The sequence below is a fragment of the Agelaius phoeniceus genome, chromosome Z (genome assembly GCF_051311805.1).
Source record: "Agelaius phoeniceus isolate bAgePho1 chromosome Z, bAgePho1.hap1, whole genome shotgun sequence".
Lineage (NCBI taxonomy): Eukaryota > Metazoa > Chordata > Aves > Passeriformes > Icteridae > Agelaius > Agelaius phoeniceus.
This window is the reverse complement of record NC_135303.1, coordinates 277,684-297,401: the sequence shown is the minus strand read 5'-3', so window position 1 is coordinate 297,401 and position 19,718 is coordinate 277,684. Positions and strand designations below refer to the sequence as shown.

The 19,718-nt window shown below is 51.3% G+C and overlaps 1 long non-coding RNA gene across 1 annotated transcript; it reads left to right on the top strand.

The window, feature by feature from the left end:
* Nucleotides 1-65: 65 nt before the first annotated feature.
* Nucleotides 66-17,791, top strand: LOC143692118 (uncharacterized). The gene is made up of 3 exons (XR_013179985.1): nt 66-762; nt 1,727-1,839; nt 17,660-17,791. It is a non-coding gene; the product is annotated as an uncharacterized LOC143692118 (long non-coding RNA).
* The last annotated feature ends 1,927 nt before the right edge of the window (nt 17,792-19,718 follow it).

Sequence of the window (19,718 nt, the reverse complement as noted above, 5' to 3'; positions counted from 1 at the left end):
CCGCCGTCCGGCCACGTGCTTCCGGCCCCGCCCCGCGCCAGGCCCCGCCCCAGCCGGGTCCCGGCCCCGCCCCCAGGGGCCCGGCGGGAACACGGCTTTGGGGAGAATTTAGCGAAAATCGGGTGCGCGGGGATGGGGCTTTCCAGAGCCCCGCGCCCTGCCCGCTGGCACAGTCCTGTGAGACGATCGAGTCTCCGTGTGCGGAGCGGACAGAGCCCGCGCCGACACTGCGGGAAGCGTGACCCGAGAGGAGACGGGCTGGGAAAGGCCTTAAAGGTCATCCAGGCCCTCGCCATGAGGGGGGACAGGAACGGGGACAGGGATGGGGATGGGACAGGGACAGCGACAGCAACAGCGCTGCGACAGGGGCAGGGGCAGGAACAGGGACAGGAACAGGGACAGGGGCAGCTGCCACTAGAGCGGTGTCCTCCAAGCCCAGTGTTCAGCCTGGCCTTGGACATTTCCTGGGATGCAGGGGCAGCCCCAGCTGCTCTGGGCACCCTGCCAGGGAGGAATTCCTTCCCAGTGTCCCCTCTAACCCTGCCGCTGTCAGCGAGAATCCCTTCCTCTTGTTCTGTCACTCCCACCCCTGTCCAAAGTCCCTCTCCAGGTCTCCTGGAGCCCCTGAGGACGTTGGAAGGGGCCCTAGAGTCTCCCCAGAGCCATGTTTTCTGCAGGGGACATCCCCAGCTCTCAGTCCATCTCCGGAGCAGAGCTGCTGCAGCCCTGAGAGCGACACAGGGCATGTGCCTGAGTGTGCAGGTACGTACACACACCTTACACACACCCTAAGTGCTGCCGTCCATGCTGCACCAGGCTGCCAGCCTGCCGGCTGTCCCCAGCAGTGCAGGTGTGCTGGGTGAGACACCTGGGTGCAGGTGTGCTGGGTGGCACCCAGCAGGGCCAGCCTCGCTGTCTCCCCAGTGACCTCGCAGGGTCCCAGTGTCCCCACATTCCCTCGGTGGTGCCAGCCCCACACTCCCTCCCCGGTGCCCTTGCTGACCAGCACGGCCTCACAGCTGGTGCAGGCTGCCCTCGCTGTGCTGCCCGTTTGTCAGGGACCCTGCCTCCCTGCGGGGGCTGCTCCTGCACACACACACACACACACACAGATCCTTTGAGTGGGGAGCAGCTCCCTGGCAAGCTCTGGGACTGGCACACACAGGGCAGAGAGGAGCCCTTGCCCGTGTCAGCAGACATCCTGTGTAACTCTGCCAAAGGGAGCCGTGCAGGGCTGTGTGTGCTGTGCCTCTGCTTCTGGGAGCACAGCAGCTGGGCTGACCTGCAGCATGGGTCAGGCAGAGCCTCCCAGGGACAGGACAGGCACGGGGGGTGAGGGAGAAATGCAAGGAGTTGGGGGAGATTCCAGCTGTGTCTGCTGCGTTGGGGACACTGCTGTGCTGTTACACAGAGCTGCCTCTCCATGCTGCCCACTGCACTGCGGCCAGCAGGGCTGTCTGTCTGTCTGTCTGTCTGTGCAGACAGACATGCATGCATGCGCTGCCACATCCCCTGAGCCCAGAGCTTTCATTTTCTGTCTCATTTTCTGTAGGGCTTTCAGACTTTGGGGGTTTCCTTAATGCAGTGCTAGTACGCTATTTTCAGCATTGCTGGCGTGTAATTATGACCTGTGATTTACCTCTGTGAATGCTAGCACAGGCAGGTAGGTGTGGGCTGCAAAACTGCCTCCTGAAAGGCACAATATTGTGTTTCTCTGATCCTCCAGGCTCTAGGTCTGGGAAGGAGTGAACAAATCCCACCCACAAGTAGAAAGGTTTTATCTTCTGGCACAGAGCGAGTGGAACCTGACATAGCTGTGACACCTGGCACTGGCCTCAGGTACAGATTTGCTCTGATCTTATCATGGCACCTTTCAAAACAAAAAAGCTTTTAATGCTTCTGAAGGTCATGAAGCCTACTCAAATGTATCAGGTAATTAATTGCTGTAAAATATGTGCTGTTAAGACGATTAAAAGATGAGTTGGAACTGCAGAATGTTATGCAACTGTCAGGACCCTGATGATACCCCCTGGAACCTGTGCTGTGTGTGACCTCAGTTTCCCAGATTCCTGACCCTGACCCCTCTCTGCAGGCTGCCATCCTGCCGTGGCCTTGGCTTGTCCCCATCCCCAGGCAGGTGCCTGATGCTGGGGCTGGGATTGCCCTCTCCTGGCTGGGGCAGTGGGCTGGGCAGTTACCACCGGGCCCTGCCCCACCAGCCCCCACTGCACAGCTACTGAAATGGTGTAAAACCATGAAATGGTGTAAAACTCACCTTTGGAGGAAGGTGTAATGGTGAAATGGTGTAAAACCATGAAATGGTGTAAAACTCACCTTTGGAGAAGGGTGTAATGGTGAAATCGTGTAAGACCATGAAATGGTGTAAAACCGTGAAATGGTGTAAAACACACTTTTGGAGAAAGATGTAAGGGTGAAATGGTGTAAAACCATGAAATGGTGTAAAACTCACCTTTGGAGAAGGGTGTAATGGTGAAATCGTGTAAGACCATGAAATGGTGTAAAACCGTGAAATGGTGTAAAACACACCTTTGGAGAAAGGTGTAATGGTGAAATGGTGTAAAACTGTGAAATGGTATAAAACACACTTTTGGAGGAAGGTGTAATGGTGAAATGGTGTAAGACCATGAAATGGTGTAAAACACACCTTTGGAGAAAGATGTAAGGGTGAAATGGTGTAAAACCATGAAATTGTGTAAAACACACCTTTGGAGAAGGGTGTAATGGTGAAATGGTGTAAAACACACTTTTGGAGAAACATACCTGCAGGTCAGGTGTGTTTCCCCAGAGCATATTTATAGTAACTGCAGGAGAAAAATTAGAGCATTTGTATTTAGCACTGACTACGGTGGTATTTTTTGCTTGCAACAACGCTTTCCTGCTGGATTTGCCCCCGAAAGGAAGTTCTTTTGGGTGGCATCATAGCAAAATGTCAGCAACTGCCTCTGAGCCATCCATTGCCAGTCACCTGTCCCAAGGGACTGTGTCCCCCAGGGCCAGCACAGCTCAGGGGACATCATTCACCCTGGGTGGCAGTGCCACTGCTCCGGTCTGGCCTTGCTGCAGGGCACTTGGCTGCTGCAGAGGAGCAGACAGAGGTGCCTGCATTCAGTCCAGCTCAGGAGTGACCCTCAGGGCCTGGCGCTTTCAGCCTTGCACCCCTTCGTCTGTCAAGGCAGCTGGGTCCGGCTGCTGCAGCCTTTGCTTCTGAGCTCTGTTTCGTGGTAGGAGTGACAAATGTCACCTGCTGCACGCCTGAGCCCAACCCAGCCTGTGCCCGTGCTCCCCTGAACGTGCTGCCCTTGGCGAGATTCACCCACGGCGGAGAGAAGCTTGGCACAGGGCCTGAGGCCGGGGTGCTCACGCGTGGCCGGGAGGCGAGGCGGTGCCGCTGCCTGGCACCCCGCTGGAAGTGCTGAGCGTCCCCTCTTGCCCAGAGCTCCCAGCTTTCTGAGCCGTGCAGGGTGGCGGAGGCAGCTCCCGGGCCGCAAGGCTGCAGGGGCAGTGGGCTTCGGAGCAGCTTTCTCTGCCTGCCAGCCCGTGCTGGGGGCTGCAGGTCCCGTCCCGGCTGCGCGGCTGCGGCAGCGGCGCCCCCGCACCCGGCTGGGGACAGCGAGGGGCCGGCCGGGGGGTTCTGAGCGCTGGATGTGCTCGGAGCCGCAGGAGCCCTGTCAGCGCGGGGAGAGAAGCACCCATCCTCACGGGGCCCTTGCCCGTGCCCTGCCGCGAGCAGCGCGCCTGGCCGCGCAAACCCCGCAGCAGGGAGCGGGCCGTGCTGCACCGTGCCTGCTGCAGCAGCCTCAACGCCCGGGGACAGAGCTGCGTCTCCTGCAGCCCTCCAGAGTGCAGAGACGGGTGGAGACCGCCGTTCTTTCCACCGAAACCTGTGCGTGCCCAAAAAAGGAAAAGGAAGAAGAGGGGCATTTCCCCGGGGTGTAACCTGTCGCTCGCGGTCCAGGTGCCGGCAGGTGGCACCCCAGAATGCGCGGCCTTACTGCGAGCCTGATGCTGCTCCCCGCAGCATCTTCAGCCCCTGCTCGGCTCCCAGCATCGGGGGATCCTCGGTGGCTCTGAGCTGGGGCCAACAGCCATCAGAAAGGACCCCGAAATTGTATTTTCGATTTGATGCTTTCCAAAGTGTTTTTCTAAATGCTGAGGAAGACAGCATGAAAGTTCTGAGGGTAACAGCACAAAAAGCACCCAGAATATGCCTCGGAGGTATTAAACATGAATAAAGTGTCTGTGTCAGGGTGCTGTCTCCTGCTCCTCTGACTTTGCTAGACACCAACCCTACGAGATGAAAAGGCTTATGAGAGATATAGCTTCACCTGGAATTCCTAGGGGAGTTCACAAATGGAAGGTGATGCCCTGTCCAGGGGGGTTGCTGAGGAAAATCTCAGGGCACTTGGCCATGGTGGAAACGTTGGGTGATGTTTCTTCCACTCTGGAGGAACATGAAGACATGATTGAAATTTGTAGGCATGCAAGGAGGTTAATTAACTCCTTTTGGGCAACAAATAGTCTTTTTAAGAGCCTAATTTTGCAGTCTTGTCAAACACACTTTTTACCTGGACTTGCTGAATCGAGTGGTCTGTACTTGCTTCTGGCCACCTGTGCCCAGGGGAGTTGTCTTTGACTTGCATAGACTATTTCCTGACAGTCATATTGTTTTCATCTGGAAGCTGTAACTGATGGGTGTTTTTTGTGTTGTGTGTCTGGGCATGTGAACTCCCTTTTCATCTGTCCTGATCCAGTAAAAGAAGTGAGCTTTGAGGTGATGAACCACTCATCCTCCTTGAAGATCAAACATGGACCTGCCCCACTCTGCCAGGCAGGAGCAGGCAGGATTCTCTGCACTGGCCTCATATGGAACCAATACTGGGAGGTGGCAGGTGCAGGAGGGCTGAAACAGTTCAGGCAATGCTGGGCAAGAAGGCAGGGAGAGGCAGGGCAGAGCCCCAGGCCATGAGAGGAGGAACTGAACCAGGACAGGGAGGAGGTGGCTGACATTTGCCTCTGCAGATAACATTTCCCCACCTTGCCTCCCACTTCATCAGCAGCAAATTGCTTTGCCCATGCCACAGGAATGACGCTTTAAACGGCCTTTACAGTGAAATGGCTTGACCATCATCAGTGTGGTTTCCTGGCAGACCTCAAGTGCTGTGCCCTGGCAGGGTCTCTCTTCATCATAGTGTGGAAGTGATGTGCAGCTCCCACAGCCACTGGGGCTGGGCACAGACCACAGGGACATCAGGCACCACATGATGTTCGGACCTCTGCAACCTCCTGAGCCACAGCCCATCATCATCCTCAGCTGTCTGCCGCAGGAACAGGAGCACTTCAGAAGTTAATTAAATTCCCACCCCCCACCTGATCCGCTCCTCCTCTTCCCAGTGCTCCACTTTGCTGCTTCAAACCGAGCAGCGGGAGAGAGGAGGGAGTGTAATTATTTAGCTCCTTAGAGCCAGCTCTACAGTGCTTCAAAGCTTGTTAATTACAGTTTCAGCCGTGTGAGTCGGTGGAGGACCAGAGCAGCATGTGGGGAGTGGGGGGCACGGGTTGAGGGAGGGGAAGGACTCCGTGAAGTCAAAGCCACCAAAGCTGACAGTCAGGAGAACCAGGGTGAAACTGGGCAGAGAGCCAGAGGCTCGGGCGTACAGGAACCTGGGAAAGGGGCACAGGGAGCGGGGGGCAGGTGGAATGCAGAGGGAGGTGCAGAGAAGAGGGTGAAGATGGAGCTGTGTAGGGGAGCAGCGCGGAGTGTCCATGGAGGGTGGCAGGGGCACAGATTAGGCACCAAGGGATGTTGTGCATGGGTGTCACAGCAGCGTGTCCTTTGTGCCCACCTGCCTTCTCTGGCAGAGCAGGTAACTGCCTGGGCACTGCATCAAAGCACTGACAGTGCCATTGGGTAGGGCATGGTTGCTGGAGGACAGAATGAATTCTGCAACATATTGACCCTTGTCAGAGAAAATACTTCCTTTCCTCAATCACTTTAATTTTCTCACTAAATGAGCAAAATAATTGCAACAGTGTTCTGCCTCTCTCCCAATTCCATTAGATAAGAACCCCCAGCATTTTAAGGGCAAAACCTGTAACATCACTGCTCTGATGAAAAGAGCAGATAGTTGTCCTGAGCTCCTCTCATTCCTGAGCCCACCTCTCCTAGAGAACAACACTTCTGCTCTAGTTCCTGGGCTGAGGGTCTTGGGGTTAAGGGGAGAGGCTACCTTTCTGAACATCCATAATTTCTGAAAATAAGTTATTGAAAAGAGGGTGCTGGTGGTAAGAATGTTCAGATCATCTGTGGGAAACCATTTAGGGCTTATCTGCAGCTTCTGAAATGAATGTATGTGTATTTGATCTTTGACAGAAGTGAAAAGACAATTCAAAGCCAGAAAAGGTTCTGTGCTTGAGGACTTGGTGCTGCACTGCCAATAGTTCTTAGCTTTGACTTCATGATTTTGATTTTTTTTTGGCTGGGCCCAGTCTCTGTTTCTCTCTTTTACTGGAAAATCTCCCTTAAGGAACCACTGGTGATGGCCCAAGAGACAATGTGTGAATGCTTTGCATTATGTACTGCTTTGACATTTGGCATTCCCATGGCATTTTCCCCATTATCCCCCATCAATGCGAAATAAGCTGTCAGAGCATGAAATTGGTACTTTTACATATTCTTAATGTACAGATGTCAGTCTGAAAGCCATGCACAAGCGTTATGAATAAATTCTCTGTTTCATCCCTTCGCTTATGCATGGATCTCTTTGGAAGACTTCTTTCCTTTTGGGGGGTTACTGCAAAAAGGCACAACCTTAAAAAGCAATAATCCTGCTTAGTAGCACTATCAGAAGGTGAAAGATAAGTTTAAGACATTGTGCACTGAAGGCACTATAGACATATAAATGCAGAGCAGTAGTGTTCAAATTTTAGCACCTGTGTTCCTGGCATGGCAGCAGAAAGTGAACAACAGGTACCAGATGCATAGCGGGAATATAATCAGTGACCCACTTTCTGGTGCCAAATGCATCAACATGTTCCAAATCAAATCTGCTCATAGTTTACAAGTTTGTTATTCTGTGTTAATTAAAATGTAAGAATGGCAGTGCCTTATGGGAGGATGATTATGCCTAAACATAATGTACATGGAGAGAGAAGAAGAAGGGCATGACAGAGGACCCACCCAGGACTCCAGATTGCTTGATTTCGTTGGTTTGATCACAAACACAAAAGGAAGAGGAGGAAAGTCACCTGCCTGAAAGTAAATCAGCTGCTCCACCCTCTGCTCTCAGCTGGTCTGAAGGATTTGCTCTGCAGCAGCAGCAGCAGCAAATATTGGTGCTAAGTGAGACCAGAATGGTGGAGTTCCCATCGTTAGGAGCTCCCAAGAACAGGATGAGTAAAGAGCACAGCATGCTGATCTGGTCTCATAGCTGGCCCTTCTGTGAGCAGAGGATTATTTAGAGAGTTCTTGAGGTCCCTTGCACCTGAATTGTCCTGTGACCCCATTCTCTGGTAGGCAGAAGGTTGGAGCAGGAGGATGTTGGCTTCTGTTGACCTTTCTGCTGGAGTTCTGAGCGTTTGTCCAAACAGTCCTTAAGGCTGTGTGGAGGTGTCCCCTGGATCTCTGCTCACCATGCCTGGAGGTGTGGCAGGAGTCCCTGAGCATCAGCAGGGTAGCATGCTGCTCCCCCAGATTTCTGGTCTGCAGTCAAATCAGGAGAGAGGCCAAAAGTCTGGTTTTTCTTCATGTAAACCCAAAACCAGCCCATGGACTATTTTCAGCTGAATTTCCCTAAACAATGAGTTATGCAACTGTGTCATCAGTCCTTGCTTGCTCCTCTCCCCTGTCTTGCTTTCCACCCTACCAGAAGCTTATGGTGTATGAGCCACCAGCTCCAGCCAGGTGCAGCCAAATGGCCGGTGACATTTGTGAGTGCAACTGCTGCAAGGGCTGGCCACATGGCCACTGCAGGGGCTCCAGCTCCTGGGCTCTGACATGGTCTGCAGTCACCATGAAACCTCTGCCGCAGTCAGTGGAAAGTCTGCTGTGGTCTCTCGTGCTGACAGACAGGCACTTTCGGTATGGGGTGTTCACCCCTCCCAGGTGGATAGCACCTTCCACAGCCCACCTGTTCATTTGGAAGGTGATGGAACATTTTCCACTTTCTGTAGGAATTTCTGAACCCTAAATTTCTGAAATTAAGTGTTGAGCAGGGACTTTATGGAAGCATGAAGAGGAGTTGTCCCAGGAAAGTCACTTCTTCCCCCAGAATGAATGTTTCTCTTCCTCAGCCCAGCTTCCAGCCTGAGCATCAGTCTGACTGGGTAATGCAGCAACCAGTTTTCCAGCTGGACAGGTTCCATCAGGTCTGTGGGGCTGCATCCAGCTGCAGAGTCGTTTGGGCAGGCACCATGCCTGTGGGGGATCCTGCCCTCGAGCGCATCGGGAGCAGAGCAGCATGGTCTGCAGGCAGAACCTCTGTCCTGCTGCTGAAGGCAGCCTAGCACCAAGTCTGTCAGGAAATGAACCAAAGCCAAGCAGTTTCAGTGATGCTTAGGCAGTGCCCCGGGACTGTGGCAAAATCACTCCCTTGCACATTTTGTCTGGGAAAAAACAGGCAGGACAGCCTTTCACTGTGAGCATGAGAGACAGTGATCCACTACACAACCTGCAGTGCACTTCACGAGACTGCAGGTCTCCTTCACCAGAACAAGATGTAGCTATGACCATATGTTATTTTTTATGTGGAAAAAAGGCAGTCTGGACCCGCTGCATGCAGAAGTCTGTCACTTCCAGGACCCTGGGGCCTTGTAACCCAAGGGGTGGCAGGTCCAGCTACAAATATGTGTATTGTCAGGAATAGGCCAGCAGAGGACAAAGTAATCTAGCAGTGATGGTAAAAGGCTATCCTGAGCTGGAGGACCACTTTCATTTACTGCAGAAAATGTTTGTTTTTCTAAACAGGGGCATGAAGTTAATCCTCATAAGGAGAAATCTAAGTCCTGTGCTACTCTCTGCAGGATTTCTCCTACTTCATTAAACTCTGACATCTCAAAGGGCAAATCCACATTGTCATGTGCCACTTGTGCTTGAATAAAATGTGCGTATCAGTGCTTAATACGAGCTTATTTTTCCTTCTTATTTTGCAAGTGTAATTGCATAGTAAATCGAGCCACAGGCTTCTATTTACTTGTTAACATTAAGAGTGTGTCAGGCCGTATGTAAACAAGGGTATTAGCACAGATCTGGAGCAGAGTCAGTCTGTGCCAGCTGGAGACATGGTGCCTGTCTCTCCATTTACTGTGAGCGTTTGAGGCACTGGGAAGGAGTGATGACTTTAGGCTAGTAAATACCCTCACTAGCAAACACAGCTGTAGGATATTCCTGTCTGGTTATTTTACCACCAAGATTTTGGTGTTTTCTAACGTTGCTTTTCCTACAAGTTTTCTGTCTCAGATGATGAAATTTTAAGTGCTTACAGAATAAATTTTCCAGGAAGTCTTGGAGCACGGCTCCCTGATGTAAGGCATGCAGAAGCAAGCACAGCCAACCTGAGACATGTGCAGCCTTTGGTGAGAAATGGGCTGCTCCTGCTGGGTGCCCGTTGAGGAGATTTCTGCTTCAGAGTGACTTAGCCTTGCCCTGAAATGCTCCAAATGCTGGGTCATGCTCTAAGGGTGTCTGCTGCACTGAGCAGCCCCCTCTGTCAAATTCCTTCTCTCCAAGAAGGTGCTTATAGATAGCATTTCCAATCTCTTGGACAGCTCCAGCAGCCCGTGCAGGCTGGGCCCACAAGGTTTCCAGCCCTTTACACCCTGTGTGGCTCCTCCCTGAGTGCCTTCCCCTGATCCCTGTCTGGCCTGGGCAGGAGGGTGGGATGGGGCCTGGTGAGGTGACACAGAGCCAGTGCCACCGCTGTGCTTCAGAGGCACTGCCCAGAGCCCCGTGCTCCCTCAAGAGGACACTCAGGGGTGTCTGCACAGCCCCAGTGCAGAGCACCCCTCCACCCCATTCTCCTCTCTTCTCCTTGCTGGGTGCCCCTGTTGGGAGAGCTCTGGGCTGCCAGCCCACAGGGTCTCTCTGGCTGTGTCTCAGCTTTGTTTCTCACCCTCAGGTGATTCACCAAGCACTTCCACCGCCTGTCTTCTGCGGATTCACAATTGTTCACATCACTCACACCTTGGGAAGAGCATCAGCAGAGATTTTACCCTGTCACAAATCTGGAACATACACCATCAATACATCTGCAGGAATGAATCCCAGAGGTCTCACTCCTGGTAGGTGTAGGTCTACTTTTCATAGTCCAGATGACCTTCCTCTGGTGCATGAGAATTTCCAGTTTAATCCAGCCCAGCTAGTTTTCCACCTCACCCTGCAGTTTCTCCTGCACAAAGTGAGCCCCTGTTCTGTTTCCCGAGCCCCACCTGAGCCCTCAGTTTGGCCCTGGGCCCTGGCTAGCCAGGAGCTGTGGCTGTGGGAGGACAGACCCTGAGCAGCCCTGCCAGCCTTGGTGGGTGCTGCAGCCTCTGCCACGAGCTGGCAGTAACCAGAGCAGTGCTGGTGTGGGGCTGAAGGTGGAGATCCTCCAGAATGCAGGTGAGGCAGCACCCAGGGAGTGAAACACACTCTGCTCAGGCTGGGGATGTAAGCCACATGCCCCATTCCATGCAACTCCAGAACCTGCTCCCACACTGTGTTTCTTCTTGGTGGTCTTTGCAGTGCTTGTGTATGGGAAGAAGGTCCCAGCAGAGGCTGCTGCTCTCGCTCCAAGGATGAGTAGACCAGGAGAGTGATGCTGGGAGTTCAGGCAAAGTGAGCTCTCAGGTTCTGCTCTCTCCTGATTGCTGTGGATGTTCAGGGCTGCTGACCTCCAGGGACTATGTGGTCTGCATCCCCAGGTGGAACAACAACTCAGACAGAGACACCTGCACAAACCCTCTTGGCTCTGGTGTGTGACAGCTCATGGCATGTGAAGCCTTACCCCTGCAGCACCCTGAAGAGCTTGGTCACTGTTCCCCTGAGCGTTTGTGAAGCCATGGCTGATCTGAAGGGCCTTTGGGGGCAGCTGGCTGGGCACAGGGCCAAGCCCTAGATGTCTCCTGCAAGGCTTGCGGGAGGGAAGGGTAACACAGACTGTGCAGCCAGTGCAGGGGAAAAACCACCAAAAGCAGCCCAGGCTGAGGTGCCTGCAAGTGTAACAGCAGGAGCCAACAGTGGTTAGGACAGATGCAGCAACATTAGCAATGAGGCCACCACCCATCCCACTGCCTCTTCTTTCACTTTTCCCTTCTGGAGGAAAACCAGAAAAGGAATTGTGTGGTTAACAGTGTCCAGTTAGTCTCAGTCTGGCTTCATTCCTCCTGCCTTAGTCTGTGCAGATGCCTTCCAGGAGAACTGCCCATGTCCACAGAGCTGAGGGAGGGGCAGCCAGGGTGGCATGTCTAGACAGCACTGTTTGGGCACAGTCTCTGGCCCTTGTCCCTGGAGATCTCTGGATTCACAGGGTCTATGCTGGTTGTGAACCAGAGAAGCTGCCATGCAAGTGTGTTTGCTGGGCAGGTGAGGCTGGTGGTGAGGCACCCACGTGAGAGCTGCTCTGTGAGGTGTCCATTGGGTCTGCCATGGTGTAGTTGGTCCCTCTCTTAGAAGCTGGAGAAGCCCATCCCTGGGGACCCGCAGGAGCAGAACACCGTGTCTCCTGTGCAAGGACATATATAACTAGGCAAAGCAGGCTCAGGGCAGCACATCTCTGGGGAGATGTGCACACAAAGCCCTGTGCCCTTTGCCAGGGCAATGGAAAGCCAGCCTGTGGCAGCTGCTGACCTGGCAGGGGGCACTGGGGGCACAGCGCTGGCACCACTCCTGAGCTGAAGGAAGCAGGGTGGCAAAGACCTCTGCCAGCACAGGAATATCATGGTCATGATGATCTACATGGAGCAATTTTTGAACATTGCAATTTCAGCTAACTGCATTGCAAGCATAAGTAGTAGATAACTAGCTCAACATCCTGTTGAGCATCCAGTTGAGCTGCTACTTATTTCAGCAATGGAATTAGCAAAAATTGCTGATGTCTGCATGGTGACCGGGGCTGTCCATGTACTGCACACAGTGGGAGCAGAGTGGTCCCGAAGACCACAAGCGGCAGGGTTTCATATGGCAGGGGTGGAGTAAGGAGAGGAGTTTTCTCTACTCAGTGCTATTAAGGATCTTTTCCAACCTAAATGATTCTATGAGTCCAGGAGAAGGTGGAGGAAGCAAATAGTGGTTCTGTTTAGTTGAATTCCTCTCACACAACCTCTTAGGCTGCTCCTGTGGTGGAGGGAGGCAGACTGTTGCTTGTCAGTGGGCAGACAGGCTGCTCTATGTGCTCAGAATATGACAGCCCCATCTTTAGGGAAGGATCTAAACTCTCTTGGCTGCTGAGCCTTGTTCCCTTCCCTGGGAGGCTGGAGCCCAGGCTGAAGGGTTCCCCAGTCAGACCAGGCTGAAGCACACTCGTCACCGACCTCATGAAGCCAGCACATGGCTGGGCTGGTGAGAAGTAGGAGGTGGAATATGAGATGCTGCTGAATGTGTGTGAGAATGTGAGGGTTTGAACTGCCAGTGATCTAATGTCCACAGATCACACAGGAACCAGCAGTTCACAGTGTCCTCAACATGTACAACTTTCTATATGGAAGGGTAGATGTGTCACCTGGAGGAGTCCCCGAGCCCAAAAATGTGAAGTTCTCATGGCAAAAATGGTCAAAGCAGTGTTCTGAAATGAACTTATTGTGAAAAATAAGTTGTCTTAGGATTGTACCAGTGAATGTCAGGAGTTGGACTTTGCTGAGCCTTGTGGGTCGGTCCCAATTTAGGATAATCTATGATTCTGTGATTGTTATATCATTAAGAAATGACTAGTTGTAATCAAAGCCTTTTCTAAAACAAACAGACAAGCAAACAGGAACCCCAAGAGGCAAGCCATGGTCTGCGTCACATACACGATGTGGAAAATCTCAGCCCAGACTTTTAAAATCTCGTGAAGGCGTCAGCAGCTGAGGACCTTGTGGGAAGTGATGGCCGTGCAGTTGGGCAGTGAACCTTGAGTCACCTATAATTAGGCAAGGAAACAAGTGTACCGGAAACGATACAAACAAGTTATTAATAGCTGCTTCATTTTCACCCCTCTCCATCTGCAGGCTGGGCTGTCCTGGGGCTGTGCTGGGGTGCCCTGGCACCAGGGCTGGGCTCGCTTTGGCCTGCGGGCTTTGCCTGGTGATAGGGGCCCCATTGTGCAGGAGGTTTCCAGGTACCTGCCAGGTACCCACACCGCCCTGGGCAGAGCTCAGCTGCCTTGGCTATGAAACCAGAGGCTCCTTCCCTCAGTGCCAGTGCATAAACACTCGGAGAATGACGCATTCCTGTGGTTTGTCACCTTGTTACTGAAGTGTCTGGGAGATGGGAGCTTAGCCGGGAGTCCTGGAAAAAGGGTTGTTGGGACAAATCCTGGAGGTTTAGTTTCAGACAGGCGCTGCAGAGTATTGGAGCACTGGCTCTTCCATGAATATCCATCTCCAGAAAAAGCTACAAATCTCCCTAGTGTATGTCCTGCTTAGTTAGAATTCACTAGTTTCAGCTACTGTTTCAATATTTTACTGATAGGAAAGCAAATTTTCCAGTTTGATTGACAAAAAAAAGATACTTTGAGAGATGCATGTTATATGGGCAGGTCTTTTAAAATAAAGCATTCAAAAATTAGTTTGAAATCAGGCCGTGGGGGTGTCAGCTTCCTCTCTGTGGGGAGTTCACACAGTGAGGCCTCCTATTTAGCATACTGTCTGTTAAATCACCCTATAGCTTCCAGGATGTTTTCTGAGGTATTTAGATTTATTTCAATGTTTACAATGTATTTGTTGTTCATTAAACATATTTACCCAGGCTAACCCAACATGAAAGAAATTATCTTGTTTACAGTGGAACTTTGACAAAAATCATGCAGGAAAGATAGACAAACACACATAAACTTGGATTGGTGAGTGGAACATTGATTTGCTGCCACTTCCAATTTTTCTCATTAGAACTTATTTTATTTGAACATAACTCAGTACCCCGTGTAAATGTGAAGTTGTTAATCTTATTACTATACAGAAAACAAATTAATTATTATGCATGATATTGGAAATGGGTTGTTAGGTTGGCATTGCGAAAATTAGAAAAATACACTCATTACTTCAAATGATATCTGATATACATGTACAACTCTGTTTTTAAAATCATTTGCAATATTCAGATAGCAAATACAGCAAGTAGGAAAGTCCTTATTTTTTTTTTTTTGATGTGGTTTTAAAATTTCAGGCCTCTGTCCTGAAGGTTGGATTAAAGACTGCAGTACACAGATGGAATTTTATATTTTAAAATGCTGGTATTGAACCAGAGAAAATGAAGTTGTTAGATTGAATTTCATCCAGCTGCAAGGCAGGATTCACCATGTTCATATAATTAATTAGTATGAGAGCCGGGTGGCTTACCTGTACAGGACAAGGATCTGCATTTCAGGTCTGCTGTCTCACCATGGCTGCTTCTTGAGAAGGGTGGGCAAAGCCTGCCAGTGGCATTCTTTTGGGAAAAAATCCAAGCCACAGTGTTAGGAGCAGGAGAAGGAGTGTCTCTGTTGGTGAAGCTGGCACGGCTGCCAGAGTGCCAGGAAGGCAGGCTGTGGCCAAGCCCTCTCTGCTGTGGCACCTCTGTAAGCCCATGTGGATGTGAGGAGGCTGGGAGGAAAGGGGCCAGGCTGCCCCCCTTGTGCTCTGTCCCTCTGAGCACGGGATATCCCTGCAGCTGAGGCAGTGACAGTGCCCACGGTGGCTCTGCTCCCTCACCCTGGCACAGACTGATGCCAGGGACAGGCACAGACAGGCTGGGCTCGCTCTGCCCTCTAGGATGCCTGTGCTCCCTCCTGATGTCCCTAGCCGTGGCAGCCTCAAAACTCCTGCCATCCCTAAGTGCCACCTCTACAGACACGGAGGAACCCTCGGCAGTCAGAACTGTCCAGTCACCGGCCACAGCATGTCAATGTAGTTAGCAAAAGTCAGTTTTCCCTCCTAAAATGGAGCCCCCTTGCTTACTGTGAGCTCGGCATGCCCAGAAGCTGCCACTTGAATATTTTCTCTGCAGTCCCGCCCGTGTGAAATGCATTGGTGTCTCTGTAGAGAGCTGGCAGCCTGAGGAGCCTCACAGGAGCCAAACTGGCAGGATTTTCAGAAAAAAGTGTCTCAAAATCTGAGACAAAAGGGTAAAATAACAGCACTGGAAGGTTTCTGATCTTTACCTTGCTCATCGCCTAGTTAATCCCGGAGTCTTTTTGCCCTGATCACATGCACCTGGCAGAGCTTAGCATGGACATAACCCTGCCCTCCATGCCAAATGCCCACCAACACCCTCTTCCACGCTAGAGCCTATTTTTCCAGGCTGAACCAATTATTCTCCTTGCAATTTCCCTCACTGTCCGTCTGGTACACTTCCCTTCTCAGGCTGAGAGCTACTCTTGAGGAGTGCCACTGTGGTAGCTTTGTTGTGCTCTCTGCTGGACCAGGCAGTGAGACAGAGAGATGGGAAAGCACCCACTGATCACCCGTGCCAAGCTGCTCTGCACACACCAGCTGGACTCACAGACCTCTGACCAGATCAGAACACCTTCCTTCACACAGGTGACAAGTTCCACCTGTCCTGAGCTGTGGGAGAAGTTTGGACTGTGGTTTCTGTGTGTGATTTCTCTGCAAACTCCTACAGGCAGGGAGGGAAAGACAAAAAGGCAGCCCCATCAAAAAACCAAGATCTTTGTCACAATTGGAGCATCCAGAGGGGACTTCCAGCAGGGCAACTGGCAACTGGCAACAACTTGTCCTTCGGGAAACAAGTGTTTAATGACATCCCATGTGCCTTGCTGCAAAATTTCTGAAAAAAGTTCCCCCAGATTGGTCACAATACTCAAAATAATGTATACCCCACAGGGCAAGAAATAGAGACAGAACTAAAATAGCAGCACTAATGAGCGAAGTAAATATCAGAGCAGAGTGGTAAAAGCAGTGAGGAAATTCCCCTAAAGAATGTTTTGTTCCGCTTTAGTGACACTAAATACGAGGGTTTGTCTTCAGTCTCTCTCAAGCCATGAGCCATGTGGAGAGGAACACACCTGGGCATTTTTCGGACACTGTTTCATCCCTGGAGCCACAGTTCAAACAAATTTCTGAGACTGAGAAACAGAGGTGATGAAAAGTGAGTCTCTTCTTCCAGTTTGAGCAGCTGAGTGGGCAGTGGTACAGCACTCTCCAGGGAGCAATGTGGAATCACAGAACAGTTTTGGTTGGGAGTGATCTTAAGAACCATCCAGTGCCCATGTCAGGGTCATCTCCCACTGCTCCCAGTGTCCCAGTGTCCAGCCTGGCCTTGGGCAGTGCCAGGGATGCAGGGGCAGCCCCAGCTGCTCTGGGCACCCTGTGCCAGGGCCTGCCCACCCTGCCAGGGAACAATTCCTCATTGCCAAGATCCCAGCCAGCCCTGCCCTCTGGGAGCCACTCCCTGTGTCCTGTTATATCATACCCTTGTCTAAAGTGCCTCTCCAGATCAGTTCAGCATCCTTTCCTGCAGAACATATCATGAAGCAATTGGCTTTTCATGGTGGTTATAGATATATATTGAGCAAACTGGGTAAGTGTTATCAAACCACTCCTTTTTAATTTTCTTCTTATTGATTTCAAAATTTGCCTAAAAAAAGGTTTCAATTACAAGACAACATTTTTATATTTCACACTTGGTAATTTTCATAGAGCTGCATAATTGGAGGTAAGCAGAATCTGGAGTTAATGAAATAGATTTCTGCATTGTTCTTAAAGTCCCCAGCTAATGACCATTTACAGTGTGATGAGAAAAAGCAGAGCTCTTTGTCATCTGCTCCAAACACAGCCCCCACCCCTGCAGAATCAAAGTGAATGCAAATAAAGAAAGAGAAATTACACCAAAAATACCTAAGGAGAGGAGAAAAACAATCTCATGTGGTAATTATTCTCAAAGGAATGCAAGAACTGAAAGCACCCTGACCTGTTGCTGTATGCAGCAGGACCAATAAGAGTGACTGCCCCCCTGCACACCCTGCATCCACCATCACCTTGCAGGCCCCTTGTGGGATGAATTCCTTGGAGAAATTCCATGTGTGATTCCATGCACACGTGGTTCCCCTGCTCGTGTGTGGGGTGTGGGGAGCAGCTGCTTTGTGTACCACGGCAGGGGTGGGGCTCCCAGCTTTGCAAGCAGTGAAGGTGAAGGGCTGCGGGATGCCAGGACACAGCAGGATTTGGGCCCTCTGGAAGCTGTTGCTGCCACTTGAGACATTCTTCAGGGCCCAGGGGATTGAAATAGTACCCAGAAGCATTTCCAGGGGGAAAAAAGTGCTTTGTTTTATTGCATGGCAATGTATAAGATGCTAATAGCTTTGGAACAGGTGAGAGAAATGCTGCAGAAGCAAAAAGGGGAGTTATTCTTGACATGAAAAGGCAAGAAACCTTCCCAACCTGTTAAAGTAAAATCACTGGTAAAGTACAAATAATAAATGCCTCTTTTCCTTTTTTTTTTTTTTTCTTTTTTTTCATTTCCATGTAACAGGTATTTTTCTGACCCTGGTGGCAGACAGAGCAGTGCCCTGCCAAGCAGTGCTGTGCAACAGAACAGCCTGATGGGCAAGAAGCAGAGTTCAGCAGGGGTGGGAGCAGACCAGCAAGGAGGAGAGGTCTGGCCTGGACTGTGAGTATCTTGGCAGAATGCAGAACAGAGGAAATGGTCCCCAGAAACATGCTGGTGTTGAGCAGAGGTGGTGGTGGTGTGGAAGAGGCTGCCAGGCTGGCACTGACCAGTACTGTGAGTGCTGTGTCCAGTTCTGGGCCCCCAGTTTAGGAAGGCCATGCAGGGGCTGGAGCGTGTCCAGAGAGGGGCAGCAAGGCTGGGGAGGGCTCTGGAGCACAGGTCCTGTGAGGAGCAGCTGAGGGAGCTGGGGGTGTTTATCCTGCACAAGAGGAGGCTCAGGGGACACCTCCTCACCACCTGCAGCCCTGAAAGGTGGCTGTGCCCAGGTGGGGCTGGGCTCTGCTCCAGGTGACGCGGGCAGAACCAGAGGACACGGCCCGAGCTGTGCCAGGGGAAGGTCAGGCTGGCATCAGGGAAAAATTCTCCACTGAAAGAGGGGTTGGACACTGGGATGGCTGCCCAGGGAGGAGTGGAGTCACTGTCCCTGGAGGGGTTTAACAGAGCCTGGACGTGGCACTCGGTGCCATGGTGCAGCTGATGAGGAGCTGCTGGGTCAGAGCTGGGACTTGATGGTCCCAAAGGTCTTTGGGTCTGGCTCATGCTGTGATTCTGTGAGCAGACACCCAAATGATGATGCAATTCTCAGGGCCTGCCCCACTGTCACGACTGGGCCATTTCCCCTTGGTCAGAGACCATTCTAGCTGGGTGTGAGGGTGATATGCTGGTGGAAAGCCTGAGCATCAGAACCAGAGTATGTGACCTCTGTGCATGCCTGCCCGTCGTCTTCTCCTTCCTGGCATCTGAGTGGGCCTGGCTGCAGGTGCTGTCTGGGAAATCCCCAGCTGCCTATGTGAGCTGCCCTGCACAACGTGTCACTGATGTCACACATCCCCTCCCATCCCTGCAGCACCTTGCTGGTCCTGGTCCCCAGACACACCATCCCATAGTGTCCCTTCCAGCCACATGCCCCTTCCAGCAGGATCTGTGCTCATGGGCCAGTTCAGGGAGCTATCCCACTGGACAGCCTCCTGTCTAAGGGTCATTTGATTGCCCACAGTAGTGACATGAATATCCCAGTTGTTTCTGGTCCACATTGTGAAAATCTAGCAAAATGCTGTTAGGGAGTGTGTGCTGCCCCAGTCCCTTATCACAAACCCACTGTAGAGACAAATCTGGCACCCCAGGGTATACAGCCCCCCTCATGCAGCCCAAACCCTCCAGACTGGGTGTCTAGTGGGGCTTCTACCCAGGGCTGCTGTGAATGAGAAACTTCCTGAGCTGTAGCAGTGTGGCCTGGGGGTTGAAAATGTACAAACATTTTCATCCCTCTTTCATGTTCTTCTCTTCTTCTGAATATTTGCTGTGGATGTGCACAAAGGCCCTGCTGACTAGCATGATTAAATGCATGTTTACACATTCTTGCATCGACAGACTTGTTTCCTAAAACCATGGATGGAAACCTTTCTATAGGCCACTGAAAAATGATGGTTAAAACACCTATCTACAGCAGCTGATACGAGGTTTGTGGTAAATTCTCAAGTGGAAATTCAAAAACTCTTTGAAAGCAAAATAAGGTGGGATGAAAAATCCTTTGGCAGCTAGGATTTACGGCAGCATCTATTTGTGTGTGTGGCAGAATGTCAACAAAGGGATGTGCTTACTTAACAATCAACCTCTGGCTAACTAAGGAGGATCAGGAGAATATTGTACTGTGCCTCTGTAGGCATTAAGCACCTGATCTGGAAAGATTCTGGACCGTGCTGGACTCTGATGCTACCCAGTTTCTGATCCTCTCCATTTATTTGATTAGAGTTAATTACATGTTTGGAGACTGTGACCTACCAACCTTTTTTACAATCAGTAGAGGAGAATTAGTTTAATAATAGGAAACCTAATCTAGGAAAGAGAACAGCTAATATAT